At 52.4% G+C, this 12,365-nt stretch overlaps 1 protein-coding gene across 3 annotated transcripts in view; it reads right to left on the reverse strand.

Annotated features, from left to right (window-relative positions):
* Positions 1 to 4,462, reverse strand: part of PC (pyruvate carboxylase) — a 106,118-nt gene extending 101,656 nt beyond the window's left edge. The window contains exon 1 of one of the 3 annotated variants that reach the window (XM_032641570.1): positions 4,393 to 4,462. The gene's annotated coding sequence lies outside the window, so the exon portion shown is untranslated. Of the gene's footprint in view, positions 1 to 37; positions 54 to 3,706; positions 3,847 to 4,392 lie in introns of those variants that run through there. The other 2 variants (XM_032641571.1, XM_032641572.1) reach the window with 2 other exon arrangements.
* Positions 4,463 to 12,365: the final 7,903 nt, after the last annotated feature.

A 12,365-nucleotide genomic window follows, 5' to 3' on the forward strand; every position in this document is an offset into this window, starting at 1 on the left:
TTTCGAGCCACCTCCAATCCTTCAGGAGCTAACTCACCTCCGGATTCTCTGAGCCTGGTTCCTGTCTCACTCTGCAATTGGACACAAATGAAGAAGCTGATGTGTTTCCTATTTTGCTGGCTGTCCTCAGATCCCTTCCTGCAGAGACCAGCACCCCACACACAAAGAGCACACCTGTGTTTGGACCCATGGGAGCCCAGTTGGTGGTGCGTGACCACTTTCTAGAGTTTACAGACTGCTTGATTTTGAAAGGCCACACCTGTCCGTTAGCTTTAGCCACTGGTTAGTAAAGAGCAAAATGGAGACACAGGCCAGCAAACCATCCAATGAACTAAGTCCATGTTCCAAGAAAACGAGTTGCCTTGGTAGATTATGTCGAGGCTGAAAATGAACGTTTGGGGCATTCATTCAATAAAATACATCTTGAGCACATACCCTGCATAGGGCACCATTGTTGGGGGCTAGCTAGTAGAGGTAAGAACAGGATAGTACGTGAGAGGGACCCGAGCGTGTACTCTGAGCCTGACAGCTTGGGGAGGACCCTAGCCGTGCCCTTTCCTAGCTGTGTGACTCTGAGGGAGTTATTTCACTCACAGTTCCTCATCTGTAAACAAGGAGCTAACTGTACTTTTGTTGTAGGGTTGTTGTGATAATCAAATAATACATAAAAGGGGCTTAGCAAGGTCCCTGCCACCACACAGTAAGAGCTCAACAAAGGATGACTTTTATTATTAATAACAATCAATCATTATTTATCATCATTATTATTAAAAGAGAGAACCCACGTCCAGCTCAATAGATCCAGCAAGGCTTATTGCAGGAAAGCCTGAAGAGTAATTTCGACAGGCCAAGAGAAGAGGAAAAGTCCTGCAGAGTCAAGATTGTCAGGAACAAGATCAGAAGAAGGACACAAAGAAGTGAGTTTTGGGGCAACAGCCAGTAGTCTCAGATGAGGCTGAGGCAGAAGAGAGTACATGTGGGGTCAAAGAGAAGAAAAAGCCCAACAGGTGGGAGCCTATCTTTTCATTCAGTAAGGAAGAGGAAACGGCTTCCTCTTTTCGTCACTGTCCCAGCTTCCACTGTCAGGCCCTACTCCTTTGACAGTTTGGCAAAGTATCCACAGCTGAGACAAGAGGCAGCTAAGACACAGAGGGAAGGGAAGAGATGGTCAGGCGGGCCCAGGTGAGGCTTCGGAGAGAGCAGGCAAATGCCCCACTTCTGTGAACGATGTGTCTGGAAGAGAAACTTGCCCCCAAACAGGCACACCTTCTGGATGGGCAGAGGAGGGCCCTGTTCAGAAGACAGTAAGATGCTACTGGGAGGGAGCCAGAGAGAAGGCCCACACTAGTCCTCACGGGGAATGTTTACCGGCCTGAGGTCTCCAGCTCACGCGGGAAAGTGCCAGGGAGAGATCTGGACAGTCTGGGGCCTGCCCAGGCCTTCCGCCCAGATCCTCTGACATATGACAATCATCCCTGCAGCCCCTGAATGTGCTGTGACTTGGAACGAGACCTGGATCTGCAGTCCTGCTGTGCCCCAGTGCCCCACGCCTCTGCAAACAGTGTCAGGACAGGGACCTAGCACAGCACCCAGGGCGCTGGAAATGAGACAAAGGGAAAACAAGGCAGAAGATTTAAAAAAAAAAGATAAGTCACCTGTACTAGCACCTCAAAGGCAGGAAGGATCCACCGGGGTTACAACATCAAGGCAAACCCCTCCGAGGGATGATCTTGGAGGTGAGAACTGGCGCGGAGAGAGTCAGTCAAGCTGGGACAGGCTTCAGTAGAGAAAGATAAAGAGATAAGGAGCAGAGGGGACTTTGGGGTAAACTGTAGAAATTCTGAATGGCAGCCTAATTCAATTCAACCAATAGGTACTGCGCAGCTATAGTGAACAAAGCCCTTTTCTGCAGGGCAGAGCAGCCACTAAGAAACTTCTCACAAGGACACGTGCTCATAGGTTGCTTACTAGAACACAAACAGAACAGACTGTAGCTCAGGCCCGCTGCTGCTGGGCCCTCAGAGCCCAACCAAGCACCCCGGCGCCTCTGGACCCAATCTCACTTCTGACTCACCCGCACCTTAGCAAGTGCCCTCACCTTATAAACGCCTCCTGCAGAGGCCTCTGCGAGATGACCAACCAAACTTCTCACACTCAACTGGGAGGTGCTATCTCCTCCACGTTCTCCTTCCACCTTCCTCAGCCTTCCTCTGCCAGGGTCCAGTTACTTAAAACTCACCTGTACTTCATCATAAAACCTTGGCTGCTCAAATCCAATCACTGCTTCTTCACTGCTGGCCGCCGTGGAATCAAGAGGCTCACAACTCAGGCTTCCCTGGTGGCGCAATGGTTAAGAATCCGCCTGCTAATGTAGGGCACACAGGTTCGAGCCCTGGTCCGGGAAGATCCCACATGCCACGGAGCAGCTAAGTCTGTATGGCACAACTATTGAGCCTGCGCTACAGAGCCCGTGAGCCACAACTACTGAGGCCTGTGCACCTAGAGCCTGTGCACCACAACAAGAGAGGCCACCGCCATGAGAAGCCCACGCACCGCAACGAAGAGTCCCACGCTCGCCGCAACTAGAGGAAGCCCACACGCAGCAACGAAGACCCAACGCAGCCAAAACTAAAATAAATAAATTTATAGAAAAATAAAAAAAAAGGAGGCTCCCAACTCGCCTCCTCCACCAAGCCTTCCCTAATCCATGCCCATCCAGCCCCAGCCAGTCCTGTCCCTGGCCTTGGTGTGAGTTTTGCCCTGATTTGCCGGCCTCTACGGAACTTCCTCTTCCACATCCTCCTCTGGCCATACCTCGCCCACACCAGCTCTCTACAAACATCTGCGGCATGCCGACTTTCTGCTTACGCTCTGTTTCTTTTTCTCTCCCCCAACCAGTTTGTTGGCAGTTCTGGGGCACCTTGTCTCCCACGTCTTCGCGCAGCACCCAGTCTAGGGCTCTGAACATGACAGGTGTGCAAAGAATGTGATGAAGAGTTCAAGGGTTTAGATGAAGAGCAGGCAAGCAGAAAAGCTGTAGCTGCGAGGGCATCGAAATGCTGAGCACATCCACTCCAGTATTTGCATCACAGGCAGGGGAAGGGTGGGGGGTTGGGGAGGCCAAGGCTGCTGGTAGCAGTGGGTAAGGGAGCAACGGGAAGGCAAAGACTTCTTGGTAAAGACTGGGGAGGCTCTGGTTATGATCTGGCAAATAGCGGCACCTCTCTGAGCCTCAGCTACAGAACGGGGATCCCTCCTGGCCTCCTCTTTATCACAAAATGAATTTTAATCAGATTTTTAAGAATTTCAAAGCTCCCAGGGACCTAGGGACCTGACCTAGCCCCGGCACTTGTGAAATGAGGAAAAGGATAGCCAGAGGTGAAACAACTCGCTCCAAGTACACAAAGCAAGATGTGCTGGGAGGAACGTGTATGGCAGGTCCTCAAAGCCAGGGCTTCAGACTGCGTGCCCAGGAGGGCATTTCCCGGAGGGCCAGCTGCTACTCACTGCACTTTGTAAACTGCTAAAAGCTGTAGAAATAACGGGCTGAGCCCAGCCCCACCTCCTCCTAATCACTGCTTCTGGGCGCCCCAAGCTTCCTCTTCTGAAACTAAGTGGAATTACAAGAATGCCCCCCAGGGTTACCAGGAGGATCCTATGGGAAGCAGAGTGCAGGCACTCGTAACACGGAAAACCCTCGCCTTACACGCCATGGCTTTCTTCAGAGCTGAGCAACTTCCAGTATGGTGGGGGACACTTGGGCTCCGGATTCTGACAGACTTGGGTTCGAGCCCTCAGGGACCTCGCGCGAGGCATTTGAGGGCTCCGTGCCCTCAGGTTCTCCATCTGCAAAATGGGCCCGAGAGCAGGAATAAGGCCGCCGGCGGCCCCCGGGGAGCCGAGTGGACGAGGCCGGGCTGCGCCAACGCGGGAAGGATGCTCGCGGGGCGGCGGGCCCGGAGAACTGGGTCGACGGGTCCCCAGGGCGGGGGTGGGGGGCGGGCTCGCGCAAACAGTTCCTCGCGGGAGGGGGAGGGGAGGGGAGGGAGGGGGGGGAGGGGAGGGGAGGGGGGGGAGGGGAGGGGAGGGGAGGGGGAGGGGAGGGGAGGGGGAGGGGAGGGGAGGGGAGGGGAGGGGGAGGGGAGGGGAGGGAGGGGAGGGGAGGGAGGGGAGGGGGAGGGGAGGGGAGGGGAGGGGAGGGGAGGGGCGGCGCGCGGCGCAGCGCGGCGCGCACCGCCCGCTGCCGTCTCCTCCAGCCGTCACTCGTGGAGCTGGCGCCGCCTTGGCGCGCGCGACCCTTACATAAGCGTCCCCCGCGGCAGCGCCGGCGCACGCCCACCCGCTCCGACCCGCTGCGGGAAGAGGAAAATGCACAGCGTCGCCGGCACTCACCTCCTCGCTGCTGCCGCAAGTTGCCTCTACCGCCGCTGCCTCCACTGACAGGGAACAGCTGCGGTCTCCGCGCAACCGAACTTGCTGCGGTCCCAGTCCCGCCTTACGGACTTCCTATTGGCTCAGACAGCCCAACCCCTCCTGTTACTGGACAGCCTCCTCTGTCACTCACCGTTCCCCTGCCCGGGACTCCTCCCTACGCCCCCCTGCCCGTCACGTTTAAGCCTTGGCGCCCCACATCAGCCCCGCCCCTCCCGTCCCCGGCAGGCCCCTGGATTGGTGACGAGGCTGGGGGAGCCCGCCCCTGGCTCACCACCACCTACTCCCTGGTCTCCAGAGCCCCACGTGGGCCGCAAGGCCCCAGACGCGGCCCGCAATAGGCGGAAGTGGCCAGGCTCTGACAGGCTGTGATTGGCTGTTGGCGGGGGTGGGGACGTGCGATTCATTCACCCGGGTAGCACGTGTCTCTCAAAACCCCAAGCACAACAGATAGCCCTCGGGCTCAGGGATCCGGGTGGGCTCAGGAATCCGGGTAGACTCAGGTGCACGCTAGTGGGTGGAGAAGAGGTCGGAGGAAAAAGGGTTTGCAAAGGGCAGGAAGAAGGAAATGGCGCTTGTGCCAGACGGGTTTACGTGATTGTCTTTTAGCAGCTGTGGGGGTGACGGTGACGGTGACGGGCAGGAGTTTCCGTGTGACCCTGGACAAGCAACCTCACCTCTCTGAGCCTCAGTTTCCTAATCTGTAAATAGAGGCCACTCAGGACCTAGAGGGTTTAGAAGGCTTGGTTGAACGGAAAGCTTCAGAAATTGGGCTCTGTGCCAACCAGGAGATGCAGGAGTGACCAAAATAACCCAAAATTTCTGCCTCCCAGTGAGAGAAGAAAGACGATAAAATAAAATATAAGGTACATCAGATGATAATCAAGGCATGGAGAAAAATAACCTGCTTCTAGACAGTTGGGAGAATCAAGAACTATGAGAACATCTTTCAAACTAAAATGTGATGATTGAGTATGGAGAGATATTACAACTGCATTCTCTTCTCTGTGTTGTGTCCATTTTGTTTGTCCTTTGGACAAATTTCTTTGTCCTTCCTTCCACATATCTGGCTGAACTCCAACCTGGGTCAGTCCAACACAGCTATTTTAGTACCAGAACAAGGATTAAAATTCCAGTTTTCCAGATTCAGGTATTCATTCAATTAACAAGCATCCCTTGAGCACCTACTATGGTAGGTGCTACTATGGGCCTGGTGCTATGCCGGAGACGCACGTGAAAAAAAACAGCCTCTACCATCACATCATAGAGCTCACCTGACCACAGTTCTTGCCCTGAACAGGTCTCAGTAATAATGATCGTAAGGGAACAAACACTGTTATCAGGCAAGAGAAGTAACAATAGCAAAGATAATAAATCAGTTGTAAACTTTCAGTTCTGTTTCAATGATAAAGATTGGCCTGAAGCACTTTCTTGAGCTATTTTGCAGAACTTAACACCTTCCCCCACCAAGGTTCTCAACCACCAGGTCCACTGGAACCTAACTGTCAACCTTTGCCCCAATTCTATGCTGTGTTCTCCTCCGCTCAAGCCCCTTCATGAACATGCATATACCTTTAGCTTAAAACTTCCCCAATTTTGCTGTTTGGGGAGACACTGCTTTGGAAAAAATCCCCGGTGTTCTCCTTACTTGCTGCAAGTAATAAATCCTTCCTTCTCCTGATCTCTGGCTTGGTTGTATCTTTTGGCTCAACACCCACCAAGAGGTGAACCCAGTTTTCGGGGAACATCAGCTGAGTCCTGGCTGGTCCCTGTGAAATCCTGAGTCTGGAGCAGAGGGCAGGTGGCTCCACGCAGGTTCAGGTGAATCCCATATCAACACCACCAGGTGGAGGTCTGAACAAAGAAACTAATTGAGAACTAAAAGATGGACTGCTGTGAACAAAAGTAGTATGGATTTTGGACAATTAGCTCAGCCATATAAATTAGTTGAAGTTTGGCTAGGAAACAAGACATCTCTCCATCCAGGCTCTGTCCTACCTCCAGGCCGAGTCCTCCAGGAGGACAAAGCTGGGAGGGGTATTCCACCCCAGACAGAGAAAACTGCCCAAGAAAAAGCTGAGATGAGGAGTCTAGTGTGGCTAGAAAAGGCATTTCTCAGCGTGGGCTTCTGTAATACTAGTGACAGGATCTCCTTGGGACAAGGTACTGATTGGAAACACAGATTCTTGAGCCCCACTCCTCCCCCATGGTTCTTATACATATGAACCACCAACTCAGAGGTCTTAGAATCATCAGTAGAATACCACTTAAGTCTGTCTCTGGCGAATGGAATCCCCTGCATTGCATTGCATTGCATTGCTAGTTTTAGAAGCTCTCCAAATTGTTCTAATGTGGGTCAGCGTTGAGACCCACTGAGATTCCTAGAGAAGTTATTACCCAGACTTCCCTGATAAGAGGAATCCCCTGGGACTCTTTAAAAACAAAATGGATTCCCGGACCTCAGGCCCCTGTGGATCCTGATTCATGGGGTGGGGCCCAGGAATCTTTCTATTTAATTTATTTATTTTTTAAACAGGCCCCAACTTGTGAAATTGACTCTTGAGGCCCGGGAAGGTTGGGGAACGTGGCTGAGTTTCTGGGAGGTGCAAGGGAAGGGGAGGCAGGACAGACAGGCTGAGACCAGCCTGTGGAGGGCCAGCCAGGAGAGGCATAGGCTGGGCAGCAAGGCTCTGTCGGGAGGGAGTGGGCCAGGGGCAGCTGCAGAGCAGCTCAGGGCTCCTGTTAGGCTGGGACTATGTCTGCCTTATTGCTTCTTAGTAGCTGTCACTTTTTGGAGAGTTCTTGGTTTTTGTCTGTTTATCTTCTGTACTCCTGTCCCTTCCCCACACTTGAACATCACCTCTACAAAAGTTGAGTTTGGCACATGGTAGATGCTTAATATATAGTTGGCAAATGAAGGAATGGGAGTCATCAGCCCACACTTAGTGGTCGAAGCTGTGGAGTGGATGGGACTACCTCGGAAGCTGAGCCGAGTCCGATAGGGAGAGGGGTCTGCAGGGTACCACATTTAAGGGGAAGGGGAAAGTTAAGGAGAAGCAGGCACGATCGATCGGATAGGAAGGAGTAAATTCGGAGGAGGGAGGTGTCAACTGGGCCAGGAAGGAAAATGGGGTGGTGGGGACAGATGTGATCCCTTCACTCTGCAGCCCCCTCAGCAGCACCCAATAGAGATACGGTGAAAATGAGGTATTTTCCCCATCCCCAAGCTGCTCCCAGACCAGTGAGGGCACACAGACCTCAAAGCACTCCACTTCAAAACAGTGTGGTGCTGTGCTAGAGATAATGGCCAGAGTGCTATGGGAGTCCAAGGAGGGGTCCCTTTCCCCATGAGAGGGGACTTGGAGGGCTTCCTGGAGGAGGGAAAGTCGACAGATAGATAGATACATACATATATACATACATACATGCATAAATCAAGAGTTAATCAGGTAAATATATTGGTAAAAATGGATCCCATACATGGCCCAAGCAAAGCTGGGGGAGGGCATCAGGGGGTCAAGGCATGGAGAGGGTCAGTGAGGATAGATTGCTAGTAAGTTCAGGAAGTGCAGCCTGAGAGGGAGCTGTGGGGCGGGCCAAGAGCAGTTGGCGCTGAGAAGGCTTGGGTAAGCAGAAGCATCTGAGTGGATGGGGACTCACAGACAAAGCCATGAACCCTCATACTGTAGCAGTCACTATAAACCCAGAAACAGCCCACCACTCTTGTGTTTACAATTTGGAAGGCCAGGTTTGCCCTGAGGATCTCACAAGGACAACCTAGATTTCCCAGAACCCCTGTCCTGAGATGACACAAGAAAAATCACTTTTTTTTTTAATTAACAAAATTCTGGCAGTTCGAGCTGAGCCGCAGATAGCCTAACTGCTGGTGAGACCTCAGGATAAACCCTTATCGATGGAAACACAGGACAGGGCACTAGGCTGTGATGAACGCACCCACTCACTGACTGAAGAATGGCCACGACAGCCCTTCTCTGCAGGCTGGGGTTGTGTCTCCATTCTAAGCAGCAGGGGACCCTCACGGTGTGTGATGGGGTGGGGATGGTTCAGGAGTAGCTCTTCTGCTCTTTTTGATATGTTTCCCTCCCCCCACATCCTCGAGGGGTCCAGGCCACTCCACCCAGTCTTTTGGGGTGACTCCTCCATACACAAGCCCATCCCATCATGGCATCTCTACAAGTCGGTCAGACCTTCCACCTGCCAAGGTGGGCATTGGTCTAGCAGATCACAGTCTCAGCACTTCCCCAGGTCCATATCAAGGCCTCTGCCCACAGGTTGAGGCAGAGGAGGGTAAGATCCTCCTCCCAGCTCTGAGCTATAGCTCCTCTAGACCTCCCAACATCCCTGGGCAGGTATGCTGTACCCATTTTGCAGGTGTGGACACTGAGGCTCAGAGAAAGGAAATGACTTCCTCTCTGGATCACATAGCTAGTCAGGGGCAGAGCTGGAACTGGACCTCCAGTCCACTGACCCCCCCCCAGGCTGTGCTCTTTCTGCTCCACTGGCCACCTTGTTGGGAAAGAGAAGACAAGAATGTTTAGAATTCAGATTTCAAAGGAAGAGCTTTGGTTTGAAATTTGAGTCCTAAGATCACAGTCCTCAGAGGTGGAAGGGCCTTGAGCAAATTTTTTCCAAGATTTCCCACAAGAGACAGATCTCCTGGGATGTGATTGTGCAGACAGCTTTTCAGGGCCCTGCCCAGACCTGTATATGCAAGGGGTTTTGATGGGGCCCAGTGACTGGTGTTTTTTTAACAAAGGAAACCTTGGGGCACCCTGGCTAGACCCGCTCAGGCCCATTTTACCGATGAGGTAATAGGCTCAGACAGGAGAAGGGGCAGACCCACCGCTGATAGTCATCAGGTCCTGCATATTTGAAAAAAAGGCAAGAGCATCTGCGTTGCCAGTTCTAGGACCCTGCAATTACTGATACACGCTTTGTCTAGACTGAGAACAATCCTCCCCCGATTCCTCAGAGTGCTATCAGGACTGAATACAGGAAGCCCTAAGCACAACGCCTGGCACAGCCTGAGTGCTCAGAACGTGGGAGCTCTTACAATCAATAGCATTATTACTATTTATTGTTCCCTTTGTTTGATTTCTACAAGTGATAAGTTGACCAGAATCTCTTGCTGAACCTGACAGCCTGGCATTCTAGCTTCCTTTGGGAAATGAAAACCAAAACAATGGATCATTGTTCTGAAGTAACAGAGCTAGTTCTGGGCTTCCCTGGTGGCGCAGTGGTTGAGAGTCCGCCTGCTGATGCAGGGGACACGGGTTCGTGCCAAGGTCTGGGAAGATCCCACATGTCACGGAGCGGCTGGGCCCGTGAGCCATGGCCGCTGAGCCTGCGCGTCCAGAGCCTGTGCTCCGCAACGGGAGAGGCCACAACAGTGAGAGGCCCGCATACAGCAAAAAAAGAACTAGTTCCCCCAAAATGTACTGTATTATAAGAGCTGCTCAGGCAAAGAGATAAATTATTAGTTGAAACACTCACACATGAGCCCCTTGCCTCATTGATGGTGGGCATATCATATTTTCAAGGAAAACTCTAGTGGCATTAACCTTAAGCTAATGGTTCTGTCTGACCATCGTGTAGGGTGCATGAAGACCGGGGTGAGGAGTGGGGTCTGGGGGTGGAACACTCATTTGCTGAGGACTCTGTTTGCTGGCCTGACTCTGTGGGGCTGCATTCAAGGCCCACTACTGACTGTGTCTCCTTGGGCAAGTTGCTTCACCCCTCTGAGCTTCTGTTATTTCATCTGAAAAATGGGGCTAAGCTCCAGAGAGTGTGAGGGTGAAATGCAATCACAGAGGTAAGGCTCCTGGAGTGGAGGGCACACCCCATCCCCCTTGTCTCCCAAGCTCAGATTCCTCTTCCAGGCTCTGGAAGGAAGAGCAGGCTTCAGTCTACCTTTCCAGATTTTTCTCCCACCCAAGGGCAACCCTTTGTGTTCCCAGGCTTTGGTCACCCACAGGATCCTACCTCTATCTCTACTGCAACCGTCCTCCCTGCCCTCAATGCTGGGCTCCAACACCACCTCCTCCAGGGAGCCTGCCCAGATGCTAACCACCTCCAAGACAGATGGGGGTCTCCCGTTCTCTTCCGTGCAGCCTCAGCACTTGGTGTCTGTTTTAAGGTGCCTTGCTTGATGTACATGAGAATCCCTCCTTTTCTGGGGGTGGAGATTCTATCCTGCTCCCCTTGGCCTCACTTCTAGCCTAGACATCATCAAAACAAGATCTTGCCCACAGTGTGTAGGTGTGGATTAATTTCATTGGCTCACTAATAAAAAGTAACATCTCGGGCTTCCCTGGTGGAGGAGCAGTGGTTAAGAATCCGCCTGCCAATGTAGGGCACAAAGGTTCAAGCCCTGGTCCGGGAAGATCCCACATGCCGCGGAGCAGCTAAGCCCGTGCGCCACAGCTACTAAGCAGCCACCGCAGTGAGAAGCCCGTGCACTGCAACGAAGAGTAGCCCCCGCTCGCCACAACTAGAGAAAGCCTGCACGCAGCAACGGAGACCCAATGCAGCCATATATAAATAAATGAATGAATGAATGAATAAATAAATCAATAAATGGAACATCTGGGCAGCCTGCCCCAGTTTGCAGCCTTCCGTACATCTAAGCCTCCTTAAATAGTACCAGTCATTTAAGTCTCAGATCACCTTAGGAAATAAACACTGTGTGTTTCATTAATTTTAAGACGTACATTCCCCCCGCCACACTTCAAGTTCTGAAATGGGGCTGCATCTTCCAATGAATGGGCAGTGGATATTCTTTCTTACTGGTGTATAAAATAATGTTATCTTTCTATCGACGTCATCTTAGATTTGATGAAATAAAATATTATCCCCATTTTATAGCTGAGTAACTGTAGGCACGTGAGGTTAAGCTGCTCACTCAAAGCACGTAGGTGTCCCATAAATGTGCAAGGCTTTCGGCTCGGGCAGTCTGATGGGCTTGGGACCCAGGTCTCACGGGTAAGCTGCCTCCGCGTTGACCCGCAAAGATCCTGCCTCCTGGTGTTCACGCCCTTGTGCGTCCCCTCCCTTGGGTGCCGACTGGACCTGGTGATTCGCCTTGGAGGAACAGTGATGGCAAAAGTGATGGGAGGTCACTTCTGAGGTTAAGTTCCCCAAAGACTCTGGCTTCTGCCCGCCTGCCATATCTCACACTCTCTTGCCGGCTCCAACTGAAGCCAGCCCCCATGACGTGAGTTGCCCTTGGGAACAGCCAACAATCAACAAGAAACTGAGACCCTCACGGCAACAACCTGCGAGGAAGCAGGTCCTGCCAACAACCTTGGAAGCAGATCCACCCCCAGTCAAACCTGGAGGTGACTAACAACCTTCTGATTGAAGCCTGCAAGGGACCCTGAGCCAGAGGACCCCGTTAAGCTGTGCCTGGATCCCAGACCCACAGAAACTCTGAGGTTATACATGAGTGCTGCCTTAAGCCACTGAGTTTTGGGGTATTCTGTTACACAGCAATAGACGCGTAATAGTCTCCAATATTTAAGCCCAAGCATTTACTATGTCATGTCCTGGGGACAGAGATGAAAGAGATGTTGTCCTAGCCATCAAGGGACACCAGTGTGGCGGGGAAAGGCATCCTGGGGTGATTTCTGCTACTGTGTGTATTGGGTGGGCTGGACAGGGGACTGCCTCCCTAACCCAGGCTGAGGGGTTGGGCAGGCTTCCAGGGGAGCTGTCACCCAGCAGGGTCTGGAAAGGTAAGAACCCTCACCACCACCCCCGGTGACAAAGGCAGGGAGGCAGTGGGGAGGGAAGGAAAAGAACACATATTTTCTCCTGGTCCTCCACAGATTTACGGATCTGGGGAATTGTTGTAAGATTACACGCTTGGCAAGAGGGTATACGGCAGCTACAGGCGTGACACAAGAACGAGTGAT

Source organism: Phocoena sinus, chromosome 8, assembly GCF_008692025.1.
Source record: "Phocoena sinus isolate mPhoSin1 chromosome 8, mPhoSin1.pri, whole genome shotgun sequence".
In the NCBI taxonomy this organism is placed as follows: domain Eukaryota; kingdom Metazoa; phylum Chordata; class Mammalia; order Artiodactyla; family Phocoenidae; genus Phocoena; species Phocoena sinus.